We start from the raw sequence: 14352 nt of genomic DNA, 5'->3' as shown, positions 1-14352 counted from the left end.
AGACCAGTGACAGAGTTCACTTTTAAAGGGAACTACAGGCTACCCTCCAGTTTCCCTGTCATGGGAAACTAACTATAAAAAGAAAAGCATGGTCTCATTTCACAAATGTAAGAATTACTTTTCAGTCTCCCTAAAAGCTTATGTTTGGCTGTTTGATACCAGCTCCAACAAATTCTACTTACAGTGAGATTTTTAATTGCTTCGCTTTGCTCCTTGTTTGTTTTGGTTTCTTTAACATAACGCTTCTGTAGCTCATTATACATCTGAAGTAGTCTAAAACAGAAATGCATAAATTGCTGTAGAACATGAGAGATGACAAAATGGCATCATTTATGGTAAAAGTATTAGAGATGCCCCACAGAGATCACTTGGCCTGTAGCTGTGCTGCAGAGACTCGTAATAGGAATATTCAAGATGGCAGTGAATTAAATGTGACTGTCAACACAGAAAGAGAAAGCACCAGAAAATAACAGCAAAGCAAGTTAAAAGAATGCTCTGTATGGATGCCAAAGAATCCTTTTTACTCAGCCAGACTGAGGATCCCGTTGTTTTTGTCCAGCACACATGGCCACACCCCAATTAAACCTCAGTGCAAATCACTCTTTGAGGGAAGACAACAGCAACAGGAAGCTGGCAGTGACTTTGCAGTGTCACATACAGCATTCCTCTCCCCATCAGTACAACAGGAATAGCAAAAGGACACTTTTTTTAAAATCCTTTAAGCATTCCTCTCCCCATCAGTACAACAGGAATAGCAAAAGGACACTTCTAAAGGATTTTTAAAAGTTTGTCCAGCACAAATCAAGAACCATGATGAGGACACATGAGGCAGCTCCCAGCTCTCTGTGTTGCACAAAACATCTCATTGCTTCCAGGTGTGTGGGTGTGAGGATATGAGTGAATGAAATCTATGTGAAAATGAGTGGGTAAAATAAATGCCAAATAAACAGATTAGGGCTGTTAGCTTTCCCTCTGATATTATTTTGCATCGTGTTCTTCTGTACTAATTTCCCACCATATTTCACAGCATTCAGCGAACATACACAAGGCCCACAATTTAGCTGATGGACACGAGCAGGCATTTTTCCTGTTTTTTTAGGAATTACAGTAAGAGCTGCCATTCATAATGTCATGACTGCACACCACAAGCAGGATGAGCAATACTGTAGCACAGCACAGCTTTGTGAAAAAAACACACAAACAAATGCTAGGAAAAAAAACCTAGGTCAGGTTATCTATGCAATGTAACACAAGGCAGGTACAGCACTCAATTCAAAGACTAACTTGGACTTCTTCCACACGAGCACCTAACTAGGAACTCAATTTGAGCCCAGAGCCAGTCACCCAGCCTTCCTTTGTAACTGTGCAGCTTGCAAAGAGACTCCAACACACTGTAAAGATATTGTAAAAAAAAAAAGAAAATGGGTCTTCTACAGCCACCTAAAGGAAACACTAAAAACAGGGCACTTGGCCAAAGAGCAACAGAGATCTGTGTAAGATCCACATTTATGGAAGCAGACAAAAAGCAGCCTTTGAAGGGGTGAGCAGTCAAGAATTTTACAATTTTACAATCAAGTCATAGAGGGACGGAGCAATATTTTACATAGCTTGCCTAGTTGTTAAAATGTTCCAGTATATTTTTTCTTAAGGACACAATTGTAGCTTTTGCATCAGAAAAGCAGTTACAAGACTTGAATTCTATCACTTATTGGCAAACTACAGTAAGTAGTGGCTCAACTCTAAAATAATTAGACTGAAAAGTAGAACGCTTCTCTAGCTTATTTCAAAACCAGTCTATAAATTTTATATGCACAAAACAATGAGCTGAGAAGGGTTCCACAAAATAAAAGTGAAACCACTAAATTCTAGGTTTAAAAATCTACAAAAAAGATCATATGTGTGCACACAGACACATGAAGGAGGTTCGTAGCTCATTGACTTTTTCTCAATGAACTATTTGAGAAAGAAATCCAGTTTGCTCTTTGCTTGGTGCTATTTTCAAGTTTAACCCAAGATTTTGTAATTATTTTTAAAATGTGAATGATTTCCCATTGTTTCAAAGGCTGAAAGCCACTTGCATAACAGCTTAAAACAATAAACTGACTTAACCATGAACATTTTCTACACTACAGAGAAGAATAATTCTGTGAAGAAGCAGCTTCCAAGAACTCACCTGACACTGTCACTCTCTAGAACCATATCCTTGCTGTCTCCACCCTTATGCCATAAATGGGTTTCTGTTTGAACCTGAACACTTAATTGAAACAAACACAACAGTTTCATAAAATCATATTTCACCAATTTAATTGAATTACACCAAGCAACTGAAAAAAGCCAAGTTACAGTTTGATTTTATGGTAGAGGTTTCCATGCAGGATCATAAACACACCAAAACTTAAGCCTTGGAAGATTTTTGTGAACTGGTGTGTAAATCCTGGCAAAACACTCTCCAAACCACTAGCACTATAGTTTTTCAGGCCCTTAGGTTCTAAGTCTTTTAAACAGCATTGATGCTACTCAACTTTTCTTTACCTTACTACTTTTTGGTGGAAAAATAGTGAAAAAGCCTTTGTAGTTCGATAGAGAGAGCATACTGGCTCAGCTGGAGTATTACTTTTGATACTACAACTGTTTCTTTCACTACAATAAATGTTGTACAAGATGCCCCAGATCCTTTGTTCCTCTACAGACCCCCAGCATTTTCCACCCCACCATCCTGTTCACAGATGGCTCCTTAAAATACACAGAGCAGATAATGCCCAGCTCATCTTAAGGTCATGCAAATAAAAGTCCTGAAATGCTGCACTTCTTTTGATGCAAAAGAGAAACGTTTGACAATTCTTACTCTCTGCTTGTGCCACAGACATGCATTAACTGCTGCAGATGCAGTTGTTCCTGGATCTGACCCAGATTCCTTTCTAGATCCTTATTTTTTATGTGTAGTTTTTTCACCTTCTTGACTAACTGCTCATTTTCATCAGTGAGCTGAAAAGGAAGAGAATTGAAAAACAAAAAATCAAGGAAAACTTTCAAATCAAATATTAATTAAGCTGATAATGCTTCAAAAAAAAACCCTCTCCCAAAAACTTTACTACATTTTTCCTAAACCAGAGAAGCATCTAAAAAGGAAAAGGTAGGAAAAACAACTGGCTTCAAATTTTATGAACATTTGACTACAACAAAGCTTCTTTAACAGGTATCTATTAAAGGTGTCCAATATAACTTCATCATTCATTAAGGAACGTAGGGAACTGCTTTTGCATTGAAAATTAATCACAGAGGGACAAAGCACCCAAGTTAAACTATCAACAGCAGCTCTGCAACTAACCTGGTGTTTATTTTTGATTTAACCTCAACAGAGACAGAAAGGCAGCCACAATAGATGAACTTCTTGCATACATGCTTAATGGACCTTGCCCAGCAGTATGCAGTCATACATATATATATATATATATATATATGAGATAGTATAGTAATTTGAGGCAATATATAGCTATATGCATTTTGTGTATATACTTATATGTGTGTGTATATATTAATTAATGTATATATAATATATACATATATATAGCACATATATAATATATAAAGCTATATATGGCAATATATTTTACATACGTAATACATATAACTATTTATAGTTATATATAGAACATATATAAATATAGGGTATGCATATATATAGCATTTATATGTACATATATTAATTAATGCATATATAATATATAAAGCTATATATAAGGCAATATATTATACACACATAATACATTTAGCTGCATTTATAGTTACATATATAACATATATAACTATAGGGTATGCATATATATAGCATTTATGTGTGTGCATGTGTGTGTGTATATATATGTATGTATGTGCATATATAAAATTAGTATTTACATACATACACATATATATATATATATATGAGTGTATAGCCTACAGGGTACTGATTACACCCGAGGCCCTGGGCCAGCACCGAGCCCCGCTGCGCTCTCAGCCTGAGCTCGGCGCCGAAGGCAAACCCGGCCCAGCTCCTGGGGCTCCCGGCAGCCGGGGCCGCACTCACTTGGAGGCACCTGTGTACGACGGGCAGCGCCATGGCGAGCCGGAACAGGCCGGGATAGGCCGGGATAGGACGCCGGAGCAGGCCGGGATGGGCGGGATGAGCCCCGGGATAGGCCGGGACGGGCCCGGGATGGGCCGCGAGCAGGGACGTCAGAGCCGAGCGACCGCCAGGCGCCGCCGCCCTCCGTGCGGGCCGGAGCGCAGCTTTGCCTGGCCCGGGGCGGCCGGGCCTGCTCCGGCACCGGCTGCGGCCGGCGGGGAAGCGCCCCCGTCCGTTTTCCCAGGAGCTGGGCTCGATGGGCCTGCTGGGGCCCTTCCATCTCAGCGGCACCGACCAGGGGATATTGAGAACTCTGCGGCCGCCGACGGCACGGCTACACCAAGACAGGCCAAGTGAGGGATCTCTGCAAAAGCAGGTTCTGCATCTCCCCGCATCACAAGCGGAGGCTGTCCCAGTGGCGTCCCCCCGGCAGGAGACAGCAGCGTGCCTGGTAATGCTGCTGTCCCCCGGGAGCAGGGGCTGTGTCCTTGGTGCTGGTGGTGCCTGCTGTTGCTGCTACTTGCTGGGCCTTGCCTTTTGTGTATAAATATTTAAAGCGAGGGTGCCCAAGAGGATGGAGCCAAGCTCTTCTCAGTGGTGCCAAGCAATAGGACAAGAGGCAGTGGGCGCAAACTGACCTGCAGGAAGGTCCAGTAGGATATGAGGAAGAACTGTACTGTGGGGTGACCACAGACTGGAACACGGTTACCCAGGGAGATGTGGAGCCTCCCTCCCTCCCTCACAAGAGATACTCGAGAACCATCTGGACACAATCCTGTCCATGTGCTCTGGAATGGCCCTGCTTTAGCAGGGAGGTTGGAGCAGATGACCCACTGTGGTACCTTCCAACCTGACCCAGTCTGTGATTCTGTGATTTGGGTCTTTATTTTTCTGGTATTTTTGGCAGACCAGGCTGCAGGGCACACAGGCAGGACAGAAGCATTCCACCCTCAGGACTGGACCTTACAGACACCATACCAGCAGCAGTCACTCACCAGCCACAGGAAGAGCAGCTATCACAGCAAGACTGACCCAAAGCAGTGGTTATTGTCTGCTGGTCTTCCAAGCCTTTGTTGGTGGCAGTTTAAAACCTTTCCTGTTCCTCTCTCATTCACTAGGTCTCAAATCTAGGTCTTATTCTCTGCATCTCCTGTCTTTGTACAAAATCTTGCCTCACTCATTGCTTAAAGCATATCACATTTCCTTCTTTTTTTTCTGGGTTTTTTTGTATGAAATGTTGCCAGATGCCACCTGCCCCTCCATCTTAACCATGTAGCTCACCTGACTGCAGTGCCTGACAAATTTTGAATAGAACCAATCACAAAATCACAGAACACTAGGGGTTGGAAGGGACCTTTGAAGATCATCTAGTCCCAAACCTGCTGCCCTGTGCAGGGATACCTCCCACCAGACCAGGTTGCTCAGAGCTCTATCCAGCCCGAGTTTGAACACCGGCCAGGGCTGGGGCATCCACAACCTCCCTGGATAACCTGTTCCAGTGCCTCACCACCCTCACAGTAAAGAACTTCTTCCTAATATCCAGCCTAAATTTCCCCTTTCCATTTGGACTCATTACTCCTTGTCCTATCACTACCGTTCCTGACAAAGAGTCCCTCTCTGGCTTCCCTGTAGGCCCCCTGGATACTGTCAGGTTCCTGTGAAGCCTGAAGAGCCCCATCTTTCTCAGACTGCTGTTCCTGGGAAGAGGGTGTGGACATGACAGGAGCTGATCACTGCCTGCTTGTGAGTTGACAGTTCACCGAAAACACGGCAGGAGACAGGTCAGGTTGGGCTGCAGGCAGGAACTGGAACTGTCATCAGATTAAGGGAAGTGTCACACACCTCTGGCTCCAGGGCACAACCTGGCATCTCTCCTCCTCCACTCTCAACCCAGTCACCCATCCAGTCAACTTCTTGAACTTCACACAGGGGTCACAGTGAAAGGTGAATCCTTGTCTATACTCAGCTCAGGCTTCGCTGTGCTGAGCTGAATGTTCACAAGATCCCAGCTCTGAGGCTGTCAGCAACCTGAGAGTCCATGTGGGGGAAGGACTTGCCTGTGGTGTTATCTGCTGCCAGGAATCCAGCCTGTGAAGACTTCTGCCTTGGTTCCATAGAAGCAGCCACCCAACTCTGCTAACTGCTGCAGCCTGTGACAATTCACCTTGACTCCAATTGCCTGGTGTCAAAATTGCTACTTCAATCAGCAACTAACATGAAATAAATTAGCAATGGACAGTTCATGCGAGGTCACTTCTTGGTAAAAGGACAGCTGGATGTAACCAGCTACAGTAGCAGCAAGGAAAAAATAAACTTGGGAGGGATGGTACCAGCCAGCAATGCCATGGTGCTGTAGGGAAAGGGAAATCCCATTTTCAGATGAAGTAGCAATACCGTGAGATGCAGCTACTCAGTTTTATTCTGGTTTATCCAACACAAAAAACATCTCAGGTGAGGAGACTGTAAAACAGGAATAAAAAATACATACAGAAGAAAATACGGCATATCAGGAGGTGTTGAAATCAGAATCATTTAAACTGACTTTGGTTATTGTGAAGGACAGTAGTAATTATTTCCTTATTCCAGAGGAGAATGAGCACAAATGAAGTTACTAACAGAGTAGACATCTCTCACCCCTTCAACTGGACAAGAGGGAAAATTTCTTGATATCGAAGAGAAAAATTCATGTAGCCCTTCCTCACTATACATTTTAATATACACATCAGAGAATGATCAGGTATGACTTTGAATACAGGTACACTTAATATGCAAAGCACAGTGACACAGAGCAAGTAGACAAAAAGTCCCTTCCAGGCCACCATTTCAATTAATCTATGTTATTGATTTAGAAGAAAACAGATAAAATAGAGATTCTGAATTTTCACAAAACTTTCTAAAATTACTTCAGAAATAATTCTTCCAGTGACAAAGAGAAGTTGAAGTGTAGAGTGCAGTGGAGAGAGATCAGCACAGTGGAATCCAGTGTATCCTGCATACCAGTATCTCACTGTAGGCAGTACGAGTAGAATAACAGTTGTTTCCTCAATACTGGGAATGTCAGTAGTCATACCATAAAATACAAGACCACTTGAATATCAAGGAATAATACTGTACAAAGTATGTTCAAGGCTCAATAGGAGTTAACATTCCTGTGGTACCCAGGTGTTTGCTTTTGGTTTGGGGTTGTTCAGGGTTTTTCAAATACTGCGGGTGTAGAAGTAAAACAGAAAGCCCAGATGGATTAATTCAGGGTTTCTGCAGAAACAAGAGTAGGCATAGAAAAGGCAGCAGTAGGCAGCACTCAGAGAACAACTTAGGTCAGAAATAGCAGAGAAAACAAGCTCTTGATGAATCTTGGGTCACTTGAAAGGCTGAGGGAGCTGGGCCTGTTCAGCTTTGAGGAGAGAGGACCCCACCAATGTGTATGAATATTTAAAGCAGGGGTATCTGGGATATTCTCACTGGTGCCAAGCAGTAGGACAAGAGGCCATGGCAGAAACTGATGCAGAGGAAATTCCAGTTGGATATGAGGAAAAACTTTATTGTGTGGGTGACTGTGGACTGGAACAGATTGCCCAGAGTGGTTGTGGAGGCTCTCTCACTGGAGATATTCATGAACTATCTGCACACAAGCCTGTGCAATGTGCTCTGGGATGACCCTGGCTGAGCAGGGAGGCTGGACCAGATGACCCACTGTGATCCCTTCCAACCTGATCCCTTCTATTGTGTGAAACCTGCAGACCCCGTCTGCCCAGCTCCTCTAGAAACACAACCAGTTCTGGGCACACTGCTGCTCGCCTGCTTACCCGGGAGTTGGCAGTGCAGCTGTGCATAGTTACAAGACCCAAGTGTTTTCAAAACTCAAAAACTTACCAGTAAAACACAAAAACGTTGGGAAATAGACCAACAGAGCTAAAAGGGAAACATGAATTCCTGATTCTGACCTAGAAAGTGAGCCATGTAGCCCCCTTCTTTCCCAGTTTTCCATGCCTGGCAGGGGAATGGAAGACAGATGGAGGAAGCAGACAACAGCCAGGTTTCTCAACTATGCAGCTAGACCCGTAACGACTATGTGTAAGATGCAGATTTTGTCAAACAAGCACTGATCCATCCAAAGGACACCAAAAAATTCCTACTTGTATCTTGAAACTCTTGGGAAAAGCTACAGCTGAAGCTCTTGTTGGTTAAATCATGCACATTATGATCAAACATCTTCAAAATCACCATTGATTTTGAGAGGCTCCACTTCAAAATGAGCATCCATTCTTCCAAATTAAAGATACTCAATCAATTTGTAAAATTGGCCCAAGGCTAGTGTGTAGCACTGGACATCAGATTTTGAGAATCAAAAAGCTAATATTAGCCTACGTGTGTACAAAATACTCCATTGTTTACACAAATGATAAAAGACTGATGTGTACTTGATTAGGAAATGTTAATTTTCCAAAGATCCTAACAATAGATTACTTTTAAAAATCTCAGTGGCAGTGAATGTATGAAATGCCACTAAGATACTTTCCACTGTAAACAATGATAGCAGATACATTTCCTTACACTATTATTCAGCTCATTTGTTGAACACAATCTTTCTTCCTTCCATTTTTGCTTTAATGTAGTTTGGTATGAACAAAGACACATTTCATGCTGGCTCACACAAATGAAAACGTCATTGATTACAGTGGTGCTGAGCCTCCTACTTGCTGCCAAACAGCAAGAATGTGACCCATTTCACCCTTTTTCACCTCCATGTGCACCAAAGTAATTGATTTGTCAGAAAATATATAAGCATGGGATTATACAACCCTACAATATGATGCAATCCTACAGTAACTCCCAAGTGTAGCCTTTTTCTACATAGATTAAAAGTGAATATGTGTCCTTTCAACCCCCAGAGAGAGCTACCATTCTCATCTGATTTTCCAGGAATGAAAGTTTTCCTATGAAAATCTACATGCCTTTGTAAATCATGTACAAAATTCACCTGCCCCAAATGAATCTCTTTTATTCCATCCACCTGCTGTGTCACCAGTGACTTCTTCCTGAGTTCCTTTCTGGCTGGAAGATGGCAGGACTAAACGTGATTTCTCTGCCTGGTATGTTCTGTGGCACAATCAGGGCTGCCACTCACAACCAAATGTCAGTCAAAAATCATGGAATATCCTTGAACAAAATGGCAAACATGGGAAAAAGGTCCTTTCCCCATCTCGTTTAGATCTTCGGTCACAGAGTAATAATCCCATTTGTGTTCAGGAACCTACTCTGAAACAGGGAGGAACAGTCTGGCTTTCCCAAGCCTCACAACAACCACTTTGGCTAAAAGGAAAAGTTCAGAGTTCAGTTCATGAACATTTCGTCCATATCAAGAGAAAAAGCACCAGGACATGATTGGATTAAAGGTGACCATTTACAGAACTGGAAACAAAAAAAAAATACTTTCTCATAATATATAAGAAAGCCAATTTAATCTTAAAGCTGACAAAACCAGAGGCAATATTTATTAAACCAAATTAGGCTACAGACATCCCTGTCACAGCACACTGACAGAAGTTCTGTATCCCCTTCAGTGACAGAAACATCAAGTTATAATACTAGAATGTTTTCAGTGGATAATGTTCTGTGTTCTGAGTGGATCAAAATACAACACTGGCATGCATGTGGCAGTCTGCTGCTTCTCCCTTCAAGGCCAGGGAAAAATACCTTTTTATTTTTACACCCACAAACATGGGTGTGGAAAAGAGCAACAGCTTGGGACTGTATGACCTTGTCACAGAACCCCCAACAGAGAAGAGAAACATCTCTGACTGTAGAATCAAAGGCACTCACACCTCAGGAAAGTTCTTGCAGCTATACCTCCTGGAAAGGAAAATTTCCCAGGATGACAGAGCCAGTCTGAAAACTCCAGAAAAAACTGAAGGATGTCATTTTACCAGTAGAGCTATCTGTCGGACCTTGAAATGAAAAAAATTTCTTTGTTATAACCTACCCCCAGGGTTGATCTAAAGGGAGAGCCTTGCACTGCATGTTTAAGACAGTTTCTTAGTCTATGCCAGGAGGGAAAATGTGGACTGTGTCTAAGCAGTGATCCCTGAGCCTTCTGGACATAGAGAAGAAAGATGGTCTGAGTATGGCTCTGCATGACAGAAAGGGAACACAACAAATATCTCATACACTACTCAGTGCATTAATCAAGCATTATGCCACAAATAACTCATTAGCGAGCATTATGAAAAACAGTGCCAGTGTTAGGAATTCCTGATTGTCTCTGAAGGAGCAGAAGTGGGATCAGCACAGCTCTTCTGAGGGGTCCAGCAAGAAGAAAGAGCATCTCCTTACGATCTAACTTCCCTTCTTGTAGGCAAAAGGAAAATCTGGGCCAAACAGCCTCTTTTATCAGGTATAAAATCTCCCATTGCAACATTAGGATTACATAAAACTACAACATTGTAGCACTGTGCACAAACAAAAAGCTGCTCATCTGTGTTACCACCTAAAGGCAGGCTCAAACTACATGCGTTGTGAGATTCCTGATAATAGCTCTGGGGAGAAGGGCTAGAGATGGTAAACAACAATTTTATATGACTAATCCAATATAATCCTATGCTGGGTAAAAAATCCATCTGCATGGATTCCCACTGAAGTACACTTTAATAACAGTGCAGCAAGCCTCTGGCTGTCACACTGAGGAAACGCTCTTTGGCATTCGGGCTAATAATTGCAAAAGATTTCTTAATTTTTCTCTTTTTTTCACTCCTCTGTTTTTATTAAAGCTGTTATACACTTGTCCTCCCATTTTATTCCCTGTTAAGAGATTATCCATCAAACCCATGAAGTGACAAAGATCCATCAAATCCGTGAAGCGACAAAGATGCACACCGGAAGGCATCTGAGGATTCCATGTCGACGGCCGGGTAGCTACAGCGAGGTCACCCTCTCTCTGCAAAGCTACAACCCTTTTCATTACATCACCGCAGCCTGCAGTTACTGTAGAGAAGGGCAAATTGTCTGCTGAGGCAGAATTAAACCAATTCCAGCTGCGCAGCTTCCGCACCGAGTGACCCCGGGATTTGCTCCCAGCAGACGGCGGTGGGGACCCGGACGCACCCTGTGTGGCACAGAGCGGGAGCGACGGACGCTGCGCAGCGGCTCAGGGCAGCAAGGGACGGACACTGCCACCCCCAGCTGGGCCACACCTACGCCAATTAGGGCTTCACACCCCGGCAGAGAAGGAAATCCGTGACTAGGCTCCCTGTTCTCCTCTGAGGTCAGAGAGAAGAGGTTTTCCCCTCCACTGAGCATTCATTGTCTCGGGGAAGGAAGTCTGACATTCACACAAATCTGCCTGGGGCTCAGGAGGATTGAGGCAGACAAAGCACCCGAGAAACACTTGTATTTCAGGTTCATCAGGATGGGCCTATTCCAAATGGACGAGATTAAACACGTGGCGTGTGTGTAGGTTACGAAAGGCATGTGAGAGGAACTGGCTAGTGTTTGGGGTTATGAAAGATCAGAGGTTATGAAAGACCTTGGCAGTTATGAAAGATGAGCCAAGAGTCTGATCCAGCAAGGCGGAGAGCAGCCTCAACCAGCTCGAGGTGAATGGACAGTCACAATGAGCCAGCAGCTCACATGAGGAAGCTCACACTGCCTGGGCAGGTCTAGGCTAAGGAAGGTTTGAAAAAATCAAGGACTAGGAGAAAGGGAAATATTACCATTGGCAGTTGTAATTTTTGGCAAAGTATTTTGGAAGGTCTTAAAATACTAGCTGCAGTTACTGGTTTTCTAAGTATTCTTTACTGGCCTTCTAGTTCTGTTTTAAATCTACCTGCACAAGCCACATAGCTGCAGTGAATCTGTAAAAAACAAGGGCTCATTCAGATATTTTGGCCTCTCAAGTTCAGCCTGTGGTAACCCTATTATCACTATTCTACCACCAGAATGAAGAGAAGGTTGGGGAAATTCTACTGCTCAAATGCTTATTTTCCAGACATCACTTAGAAAGAGGACGTGCTCCTGCTAAGAAAAATGTTGAGGAGAGCACCTCCCCTTCTTTGTAACAGTACTTCTCTGTGATGTTGTAACTTTCTGTAGACACCTTCAGTTACTTGTGTATTCTGCCTGCTGCACTGTAATTCACACTGCCTACTTTTAAAACATGCCTTAAACAGCCTTCCAAATGCCCCTGTGGCAGTCTAATAACAACAAATCTGCAGGCATTGAGGCAGACCCGAGGCATAGGGGAAGAAACCATCTGCACTACATCAGAATAGGATCTAGTCTGTTTCAGCAATAGATATAGAGTTTTATTGTTGGTAAATTCAAACTAAAACTTTGTAGTTCAAGGTAAAACAAAGGCAACTTTGTTTTTGAACAAAGTGTGTGTTTAAAAAACACCTTCTGTGTTTTTTTCAAGGAAAAACACAGGAAACATTTCTTATCATGGTCTGAGATGCTTCCTAGAATGCAAAGCCACGTTTAACTGTACATTTTCTTTTTCACCAAAGTTAAAGCTGTCTATACTACATCTCAGCAGTCCATGAATCTCACCAGAAATACATTTACCCATCTGGCCCTGCACAGAGACTCTCTAGGGAAGGTCCTGAACATGCCTCATGCCATGGCAGCAATAAAAAGCACAGATTTCCAGAACCTAGAGGAAACTCAGGTTTCCTGAGAAGGATCCAGATCAATTCTGTTCTACACTAGTTCAAGTTATACTGCATGTTTGTAGGATTATTGCACTTATGGAAACTAATCTAACATAAGAATGACACAAATATGCATTTGGGGGAAACAAGTCACTTGGACCAATCAGTCAGCAGACAAATTGACAAACATTTGGTGATGACTTATTCAACAAAATTTCATCATTTCATGCTTCAACCATACTTTTACACTTTGTGTAGCAGCTAATTCACCTTCTCAGAGTTTGTTACCATTTTTTTTATGATTCAAAATGGAGACTAAAAAAATATTTCGTTAAGTAGAATGACAGCCTTGCTGTCTTTGTAGCATCCACTGCCAGGGTGCAGCTCAGAAATTTAAAGAATGAAGTTGAATTCTTGTGCTATAATCCAAGAAGTTCAGTCCCTTGCTTTAGAAGAAAAAGGTCCAAGTGCTTAATTTTAAAAAGTGTCTGTTATTTTTGTGAACTGCCTAGAGAAGAATGTCCCTCTCATCCCAAAGTCATCTGTGTCCTACAAGAAAAACATCAAAAGAAAATAGATCTAGATTTAGGGTCTGTTACATTAAGTAGAATACCCACGTCAATTTAATTTGGCCTAGCCTCTAGGACATTAATTAATTTTTTGCTCAGAGATAGTAAATGGTGGTGTTATGCAATTTTCTCCATGCAAATGTGTTCACTACTAAAACATCTCTATTCTAGCCCTGAAAATGAAACTCTCAACCACAAAGCAGGTGCTGAAAGACAATAACAAATTTCATTCACTCTATGTACCTAATGCCCCTTCCAAAAAGCTGTGCTGATGGACTCAGTCCCTGGGCTCTCTTTTTTTCCTATTCAATGCCAAGTGCGCATCAGAACAAGTCATTTGGAAAAGCCTCACTCTGACAGATAAAGTGCGTGCTCCCAACACTCACTCGGTGTTTTAAGCACAACAGTCTGGCTGCTCTATTGCATAAGCACGCATTCATCGTGGGCTGCCCTCCTTCTAAGAGGCGGATCCAGAATCGCTCAGCTCTGCTCCCTGCCCTGCCGGCATGGCAATTTGGCTTATACGGATTCTGGAACAGCGGGTTCTGAATTCTCTCTTCTCATCCTTGACAAATGCGAAATGACACACGAAGACAAGGGAGAAATAGAAAGGGCCATGTACTTCTTACCACACACTTGAACTCCCAAGCACTAACAAAGCTGAACTCCCGAGGCCGCTTTTCCCACACTTTTTCCCTTTCCTTCCGCAGATGGCCAATGCCAGCCGCCAGCTTTTCCCCCAAAGCCCCGGGAACGCCGGCACCGGGCCCTCGTTCCGCGAGCTGGCTCTGGGGACACGGGGGCAGCGGAGCCCGGAGGGGCCGCTCGGCCTGGGAGCGCGGCTGCTCCTCCTTCTCCCGGGGGAAACAGGAGCGCCCCAGCTCCAGCCCCAGCCCCAGCCCCAGCCCCAGCCGGGCGGTCCCGGCGCCATGTCAGGAGGGGCGGCCGGGGCACGGCCACGGCCATGGCGGCGCAGCCTGCCCTCCGCATCCCGCATCCTGAACACCCTGCCCTCCGCATCCCGCATCCTGAA

The 14352-nt window shown here is 43.4% G+C and overlaps 1 protein-coding gene across 4 annotated transcripts in view; it reads right to left on the bottom strand.

Moving 5' to 3' along the window:
• The window catches only part of MPPE1 (metallophosphoesterase 1), a 30641-nt gene that overhangs the window by 16026 nt on the left and 263 nt on the right, over positions 1-14352 (bottom strand). Inside the window, exon 1 of one of the 4 annotated variants that reach the window (XM_039705949.1) lies at positions 4067-4189. The exons of 1 other annotated variant lie outside the window; for it this stretch is intronic. The gene's annotated coding sequence lies outside the window, so the exon portion shown is untranslated. Of the gene's footprint in view, positions 1-182; positions 713-2845; positions 2980-4066; positions 4190-14352 lie in introns of those variants that run through there. 2 more of the 4 variants (XM_039705952.1, XM_039705948.1) reach the window with 2 other exon arrangements.

Source organism: Passer montanus, unplaced genomic scaffold, assembly GCF_014805655.1.
Source record: "Passer montanus isolate IOZ18808 unplaced genomic scaffold, ASM1480565v1 scaffold19, whole genome shotgun sequence".
NCBI lineage: Eukaryota > Metazoa > Chordata > Aves > Passeriformes > Passeridae > Passer > Passer montanus.
The sequence above is the reverse complement of the archived record's forward strand: the minus strand, read 5'-3'. Positions and strand labels throughout refer to the sequence as shown.